This window comes from Macaca mulatta, chromosome 11 (genome assembly GCF_049350105.2).
Source record: "Macaca mulatta isolate MMU2019108-1 chromosome 11, T2T-MMU8v2.0, whole genome shotgun sequence".
NCBI classification, from domain to species: domain Eukaryota; kingdom Metazoa; phylum Chordata; class Mammalia; order Primates; family Cercopithecidae; genus Macaca; species Macaca mulatta.
Window position 1 is genome coordinate 66754090 of NC_133416.1, and position 9481 is coordinate 66763570.

Here is a 9481-nt window from a genome sequence, read left to right on the forward strand (position 1 = left end):
ACCTTAAATTGTTCCATGGGGGACTCTGAATAAGTTAGCAGTTTAGATAAGCAGCCTTTGTGTTTTCACACTTCAATTTTTTTATTAAGTAAGAAAAATGTAAAGATTTTACAATGTTATTTTCACCAACTTTGAGCTTTCTTTATTTGTATGGCCACTCACTCTGACTTCACCACATCCAGCCCAGTACAAAAAAGCTAGAGAACAAATTCAAGAAATTCTTGGCTTTATGTTTAAAAATCCTGATTCAGGTTTGAAACAGAAAAGATTGTGAAAGATATAGGATACATTTAGTTTATGTGCTTCCTCACACACTCGTTTTAAAAATTTATTATGTATGTGTGTGTTTTTGCTATACCACCCAGAAAAAAATGTCTCTCCTTTTATAATGTTATAGTCTACTGTGGCTACAAATATTGTCACCATTGTACTGTCCTCCTGCAGACATTATTGGTTCTCTGAATTTTATATTTCATTATGCTCTAGATGACATTCAATTGCCATTATCTGCATGATGTTGCCCCAGAGCTTTCTTAGAAGCCATAAAAGATAATTTTAAACCCCTAACCACAGACCTGAAGTGCCAGGGATTAATACACTTGGAGCAACCCTCAAGCTATGACAATCTAAAATCAGTCATCTGTCATCTCTCAGCTGGGACAGCTCTAAGAACTATGTTACTCACCTATTCCCAAACAGTCCTGCCATTACCTCAATGATAGGCCAACTTGATAAGATTTTTTTTTTACATCTTATCAGGAAGGAAGATGGCTTCCTTCTCTTCCCTGTTTCACTATCTCACACCACTACTGAACATACTTTAACTTCCTCCGACTATTTAAATTGAAATTCTTTTCCCAGGGTCTATTTCAGGGAAAAACGAGCTATAGTACCTACTATATTTTAAGTCTTTTAGAGTTAGGGACAGTACAGTATTATATTATTCTTCATATCCACAACACACTCACATGAAAGTCTCCTAAACATAGCAAATACTTCAATAAATAATCAATCAAATTGAATGTGTGGTTACAATCGCAAATATTCTCATAATGTTGAGAAAATACGTGATCTATCTTTCATAAATCTACTGCACCTTTTTTGAACCCTGGCCTTCTCCTTTTACTGTTCCAAAGAATCTGAATAAGGATATTTGATACATGTTTTAAAAATGAAATAAGTTCATTAAACACATTTTTAAAGTAAATAAAAAGTAAAAATCATTTTGTAATTCCATAATTCTGAAGTAGCCACTGTCAACATTGTATAGCTTCTGTCAGTATTTTAAAAAATGTGTATTGAAGTCAAGTTTGGAATCATATATTTATTATCTTTTTATCACAATAATACCATGTAATAATAGAAGGAATTTTGCTTCCAAACAAGGTAGATAACAGGGACTGCCTTCATCCTGCCTCCTGAGAAAAATGAAAAGAACAAAGTACATGAGACAACAGTTTTCAACACAGTAGCATTAGACATCAATTAACAAAAGACAGTGATGCCTGAGAGTCAGGAAACAATATAGGTGGGCCCTATGATTGCCCCCAAATTATTGTCTAAGGAGAGAGTTGACGCTTCATTTCAGGAAAGAATTTACAGAGAAAGGCAGTCGTTCTGGGTAATGGAGATACAGCTGGAAGCTCAGGAAGATCAAGAAAGCTGGAATAAACTGAGAAGGTTGCCAGAGAGAAGAGAAAAGAGTGAAGGAAGGAGGGACAGAGATAGATAGATAGATAGATAGATAGATAGATAGATAGATAGATAGAGAGAGAGAGAGAGATAGATAGATAGATAGATAGATAGATAGATAGATAGATAGATAGATAGAGAGAATATCTAGCCATCTGCAGAGGTGCCCCCTCAAGACTAAGCTGTGTATTAATCATCACATGAGTGGGAAGAATCTACTAACCCTGGTAAAAGTATGACCAGAAAGGATTTGAGAGAACAGCCCCCAGATATTCCATAGGATACAGTAGAAAAGTTCTAGCAAACCTTATAATTATGGAATATTAGGTAAAGTATTCAGAAGGGTTTTGCCTCAATAGTGGGAAAATTAGGTTTACATTAAATATTATTCTTGCCTTGCCTAACAAAGTGTAAAAGTGAGAACTGGGCCTGGTGCACTGCTTTATGCCTCTAATCCTAATACCCTGGGAGACTGAGGCATGAGGATTGCTTGACTCCAGGAATTTGAGACCAGTCTGGGCAACGTGGAAAGACTCTGTCTCTATAAAACTTAGAAATAATAATAACAAAAAGCTGAGAGTGGTGGCATGCACCTGTGGTCCCAGCTTCCCTGAAGGTAGAGGAGGGAAGGGCACTTGAGCTGGGAGGTCTAGGCTGCAGTGAGTCAAGCTCCTACCACTGCACTGCAGCCTGGGCAAAAGAGGGAGACCCTATCTCAAAAAAAAAAAAAAAAAAAAAAAAAAAAGAAAAAGAAAAAAAGAAAAAGAAAAAGAAAAAAGAGTGAGAAATGAAAGGATTAAACTCTTCCAGATAACTCATTCCCAAAAACAAGCTCAAATATTATTTATAGGGAGTACCTTTACACAATAAGGAAAAATTTACAACATCTGGCTTCCAATTTAAAAAGTAGCAGATATGCAAAGAAGCAAGAAAATGTGACTTATTGTGAAGAGAAAGATGAATTCATGAAATCAGACCTATAAATGACTCAAGTAATAAAATTAATGGAAAAGGACACTAAATCATCTATTATAACTGGAAACCATAGGTGAATTCTTTTTAAATAATAGTTTTAACCTTTGTCTTTCATATTGGCAGGTAAAAAGTCAACCACCAAATTTGAAGCATAGAAGAAAATAGTTGCTGAGGTTGTTTATAATCATTCCTACTCTCTGTGCTCCCTTAGATACTCCTATACTGCTTAATGTGAATAGTTTGTTAATATTGCTGTAAAGTATTATGTTGTATAATTTGAAGACAATGTTATTTTATTATATTCCATCAATTTATAATATATTATTAGTTTGATGCCTTATCAAAAATGCCTTGAGTTTTTATAATATATTTTGACAAATTTTACTACCATGTGTTCTGTAATAAGTATGTATTTTTGTACTTGCAGAAACTGCTGCTAACTTTTAAAGTTGTTTGGTTTTCAAGGCACTGATAATGGGTATGTATGAAGTCCATGCTGTCTGCAGAATTAACCATCACACCAGAACAATATTGCTTTTTGTAGAATTGTCCTAGTTAATGAGCCCAAACTCTGCCTGACATTGGAAATTTCATAGAGCGTAATTAATGTTGAATTGAATTTTGAGATTTTAGTCAGAACCTATGGTCAAGTGTTTTTTGGAAAAGTTTTTTTTTTTTAATTGTATTTTACTTTAAGTTCTGGGATACGTGTGCAGAACACGCAGGTTTGTTACATAGGTATACATTTGCCATGGTGTTTTGCTGCACCTATCAACCCATCATCTAGGTTTTAAGCCCCACATGCATTAGGTATTTGTCCTAAAGTTCTCCCTCCCCTTGCTCCCCACCCCCAGGTGAACATTTAAAACTAGAGATCAAAATCAAACTTCATCTATAGTACAAAAAATGTTAAAGGAAACCCTTCAGGCAGAAAACAAATGATGCAAGTGAAAAGCTGGATGTTCACAAAAGAACATGAGAAATGATAACTACGTGGGTAAATATAAAAGATTTTTTGTTATTACATCTCTTAAAAATATATAAAGCAAAGATGATACAACTTATATGGAAATAAAATGTATGGCAACTATAACACAAATGTAATGGGGGAAGAATGAAAATATAATTTTGAAGGTCATTGTATTTATGGTGAACCGTATATCTTAAATGTAGGGTGTGATAAGGTCAAGATATATACAATAACACTGAAGCAACCACTGAAAGCACTAGTAATCCAATGAAGGATACAAAAAGAATTTATAAATAATACTCAATCCAAAACACAACAGAAAAAGAAGAAAAATAGATTTAACAAAATATAATATAAATAGAAAATAGCAATATATCAGATTTTAACTCTATATTATCAATAATCACATTAAATTTAAATGGTCTAAACACACTAATTAACAGATATTTTCAGAATGGATTTTAAAGGTCAAGAGCCATCTAAGTAGTTTCTTTAAGATGTCCACTTTAAATATAAAGACACAACTAGATTAAAGGTTAAAAAAAAAATAGAAAACATACACCATACTAACATTAATCAAAAGAAATCGGGAGCATCTATATTAATATCAGTCAGGCAATATTTTAAAATGATATGTGGGTCAATTCATCCAGAGAATATAACCATTCTAAATGTGTATACATCTAATAAAATTCATGAAACAAAAACTGAGAGACCTGTAAAGAAAAGTAGGCATATCCATAATTATAGTAGAAGACATCAACACTCCTCTCTCAATAACTCATATAAGTAGTCACAGAAATCAGTAAGAATATAAGAGACTTTAAAAGCATTCTTGACCAACTTTATCTTCTTGATAATTACTGAATGCTACACCCAAGACAATGTAAAATACATATTTGCTGGAAGTACATTAAGAACAATTACAAAGTAAGACCATATTCTATGCCATAAAACAAAATTCAATAAATATAAAAGCTTTCATAAAAAGTTCAAACATGCACAGACCATATGTCATACCTATTACACTCCTAGATATTTACCCAAGAGAAATAGCAGCATTTCCACACAAAGAACTATCCACAAATGCCGATACCATTTATTTCTTAATAGTCCCAAACTGGAAGGAACCCAAATGTCATCAACAGGTGAATAAATAAATAAATTGCAGTGTATCCATAAAATGGAATACTTTCTGCAATAAAAAGCAATGAGTCATTGTCACACACAAAGAAATGGATAGATCTGAAAATAATTACGACAAGGGAATGAAGCCAGATTCCAGGTCTACAAAATTCTAGAAAATTCAAACTAACTTATAGTGACAGAAATCAGATCGGTGTTTGCTCAGGGAAGAAGAAAAGGAGCAGTAAGGAGAGATTATAAAGAGGCCCGAGGAAACTAAACCTTTGAGTGTAGTTAATATTGTCATTTTTCTGATTTTGCTAATAATTATATGAATGTATACATACATCAAAATATTGAACTATACACTTTAAGTATGTGCAGGTTTTTGCATGTCAATTACAGCCTCAATAAACTTATTTTAATACAATAGTCATTGTATTAGTCAGGATTCTATAGAGGGACAAAACTAATGGAATATATATATTTATTTATATTTATTAAATATTAACTCACATGATCACAATAGGCCATCTGCAAGCTGAGGAGCAAGGAGAGCCAGCCGGAGTTCCAAAACTGAAGAACTTGGAGTCCAACATTTGAGGGCAGAAAGCATGCAGCACGGGAGAAAGAGGTAGGCTGGCAAGCTAGGCCAGGCTCTCTTTCCACATTTTTCCACCTGCTTATATTCTAGCCTCACTGGCAGCTAATTAGACAAATGTGTATTTCACTTTGTGCCCACCCAGACTAAGTGTGGGTCTGCCTTTCCCAGCTCGCTGACTCAAATGTTAATCTCCTTTGGCAATACCCTCACAGACACACCCAGGATCAACACTTTGTATCCTTCAATCCAATCAAGTTGACAGTCACCACAAGCCCACCCTTTGACAACTTGAGCCCATAAACATCTCTTGAGATCATACATAATCTTCAAATGAAAACAATAAAAAGGTCATAATTATGCCTAACATAATGTAACTATCTTTGCACCACCAGAAGCACACTAATCCCAACCCAAATACTATTACATAAAGTTAACAATACTTAAATGCTGATGTGAAGTCAATAAATTTTACTTGATAAAGGAGATAAAGGTAATAAAGGATAAAGGAGAACGGAAATAAAGCAAGATTATTTTTTAGTACAAGTGTACAGATGCACAACATGTTTTTAACAAAAGAAGGAGGAAATACTCAGGACAATTGCAGTCCTCGTTTCTACATCTCATTACGTGGTCATCACTGGTATTGATGACTACCTTCTTCTACTACCCATTCTGTATTCCCTTTGTCTTCAGAAAGAACCTCAGCAGGTAACGTTTTTCTTTTTTTTCCTGGTGGAGTGACCCAAAGCTTCATTCGTGAAGGGTCTGGGTCATTTGTAGTCCTGCCTGGATTGGGTTGTTATAGATTCCCATTGACCTTAATTGCAGGGCATGGTAATAGTAAGAGACACCCTAATGGATAGCCTGTATTCCACGCATACTCTTCCTTACCTCCATTGAAGTAGTAGTACAGAGGAGTAGAATGATTACATCTTGATAGTCTGGGTCAATAACCCTACCAGTCAGGAAGCCAATGTGGGTGTTCTGCCAACTGCTAAGTATGTCTATGCTAATTATGCATTCTGGCACTGGGGAAATGACCACAGGATAAATCTGGGGACCCACTGGACCCACTGTAAGTCAGACCTGAGCTAAAACTCCATTAATCACTTGATCTCCAAATGACCCTACTTTAACTGGAGGACCACAGTGATGTTTTGGATCCCCTGGAGTCAATATCGGCTCAGAGCCAGTGTCCAATAGTCCCTGAAATGTCTGATAATTTCCCTTTCCTCAATGCACAGTTACCCTGGTAAAAGCCCAGTGGTCTCCTTGAGGAAGGATGGGAGAAAGATTTACTGAATAAATTGTCAGTAATACAGTGGGGTCCTTCCTAAGGAGACCAAGCCTCCCCTTTATTCAAGGGGTTATCAGTCCGTAAACTGGAAATTGAGGGACAGTGATTTTCTGTTTTTATCATTCAAATTAGTCTTTTGTTCATTTAACATAGAAGTTTTATGCTTATATTAATTAAGTAGGAATGCAGTAGGCTTCCTATCAATTTCACTTCTAGGAACACTGTGATTAATTAGCCAATGCCACAGCTCTACGTGAGTCAGACCATTCTGATGACATTTTGCCTCTGCTGTTCATTATGGTAGCTACACCTACCTTGCGTTTGATGGTTGAGTGCTGCCACTTGGCCCCTGCCACCTCAGGATCCAATTATTCCCATTGTATTTAAACTTTGTAGTTGAGTGACTGCAGTTCCCACTCTTAGATCTGACGTACAGAGAAGAGCAATTACAGGTCTCTTCAAAGATGCAGGTGCCGACTTTGCAAATCAATTTCACAAGGCATTAGTTAAGGGTATATTTTTTGAATCATCCCAGTTAGGATAAGTAGGTCTAAAGTGACTAATCCACTCCACCATTCCAATCTCCCTAAGCCTTTGGATCCCTTCCTCTACATTAAACCAAGGGAGATCAGACATTTCCAGCTTGTTCACAGTGGGCCATCTTTTAACCCATATTTCAGCTAACCAAGCAAATAAACTATTATAACCTTTCTTTTAACTCCCCAAATCGCAACATTAAATGCAGGATCCCTACTTAGTGGGCCCAAATCAATTAATTCAGCCTGACCTAACTCTATGTTCCTTCCACCATTATCCCACACCCGTAATATCCATTCCCATACCTGTTCTTCAGTTTTTGGTGTATAGAAATTAGAAAACTCAAGTAGTTCTTTTCTAGTGTAGTGTACCTCCTCATGGGTCACACTCTCAACCTCACCTCTAGGGGACCTCTGAGACTTTAGTCTAGTTATAGGTCTAGAAGCAAACAGGGGTGTTGGGGGTGGCTCCTGAGGAGAATCAACAGTATCTTGCTTGGCATATGTCTCAGGGTAGGCCATCACAGTTGCCTCAGGCAGCACAGGGCTTTCTCCTCAGACAAAGGTGGAAAGGCTGATGGCAGCATGGGTTGGAGAGGGGATGCTGCCATTTCTGGGGATGAGGAAACTGTTTCTTCTGGCAAAAAAATGTTCATTAGACTTTCCAAACTCAATATTTCCAGCTTCATCAGGGTCCTCCCACATATCACCATTTCAAATTGCAGGGTCCTATTCTTTTCTAATCAATGCCCTCACTTTAACAGTAGACATCTGGTGAGGCTGTGCATGCACCTTTCATTGCAGATCAGCCACTTGCAGGATAAGAGCTGGTTTCTGTTTTTCCATAATTTCAGCTCTTTCTCTACAGGAGATAAGACTGTCACTCAGGGCAATCTTAGCAGATTTGAGGCTCAGTGTCTGCTTCTGAAGCCAGGAGACAGAATCCCTGAGTTCATCATTTTCTTTCATCATTTCGTCCACTAAACTTAGGAGCAAACAACCAGCTTCATTATGTTTCTTGGTTCTCCATATATAGTCAAAGGTATTTTGTAGAATCACTAAACTCCCTACCTCTCATGAATGATGAATCAGGAGTGTCAAATGCATTTATTTTGCATAACTCTCTAAACAGCTCAAGCCAAGGATTATCAGTGTTCTCCATAGTATTAGAAGTAGAGTTCTAGAATTTTTCGTTCTAATCATATTAAGCAGCCAACTCCAGAAACCCCAAAACCAGTGAAAGAATTCCATCCTTAATATTCTATTCCTCCTGAACCACTCCTGGTACCAAAATCTGTATGAGTCAGGGTTCTCTAGAGGGATAGAACTAATGAAATATATACACATGCATATATATATACAAATGCATGTGTATATATATGTGTGTGTGTATATACGTGTATATATATGCATGTGTATATGCATGTGTATATAATGTGTGTGTATATGTATATAAAATATATATGTATATAAAATGGGGAGTTTATTAAGTATTAACTCACATGATCACAAAGTCCCACAATAGGCAGTCTGCAGGCTGAGGAGCAAGGAGAGCCAGTCCAAGTTCCAAAACTGAAGAACTTGGAGCCCAACGTTCCAGGGCAGGAAGCATGCAGCACAGGATGCTAGGCCAGTCTCTCTTTTCACATTTTTCTGCCTGCTTAAATTCTAGCAGTGCTGGCAGCTTATTAGATTGTGCCCACCCAGATTAATAGTGGATCTGTCCTTCCCAGCCCACTGTCTCAAATGTCAATCTCCTTTGGCAACACCCTCACAGACACACTTGGGATCAATCAATACTTTGCATCCTTCAATCCAATCAAATTGATACTCAGTATTAACCATCACAGTCATACATATTACCTTCAGGAAATCATCATTGAGCTATTTGAAATACACACATAGAAACCTAAAGAGTACAGTGGTTATAAGAAATGGGCAACAAGAACCAGGCTCCCTTACGTTTCTAAAGTTCTTTCATTAATCCAGAAGAAACAAACCTACCAGCAGGATTTTATCATAATATCTAAAAAATATTCCCTGGGAGTAATTCAGTCCTATAGCAACATGCTTTCATGGTTTAAACTTCTAGTTACATTTAGTGCAGAGCAGAAGTAATGCATTAAATGTTTCCTCAGTTACCAAAAGGAATGAATACATCGGCCAATGTTTCTAAGCAAGTCCTATGCCAGGAGAAGAAAATTGATTGGCAAAAAAATACTATTTTATTTTTTAAAAAATTTAACTGTCCCCAAATTACAAAAGCATATCAATCCAGTATA

At 36.3% G+C, this 9481-nt stretch overlaps 1 long non-coding RNA gene across 3 annotated transcripts in view; it reads right to left on the reverse strand.

Annotated features, from left to right (window-relative positions):
• LOC144332698 (uncharacterized) overlaps positions 1 to 5535 on the reverse strand; it is an 80937-nt gene extending 75402 nt beyond the window's left edge. For all 3 annotated transcript variants that reach the window (XR_013400676.1, XR_013400675.1, XR_013400674.1), the window contains exon 1: positions 5279 to 5535. This is a non-coding gene — a long non-coding RNA (uncharacterized LOC144332698). The remainder of the gene's footprint in view (positions 1 to 5278) is intronic.
• Between the last annotated feature and the right edge of the window lie 3946 nt (positions 5536 to 9481).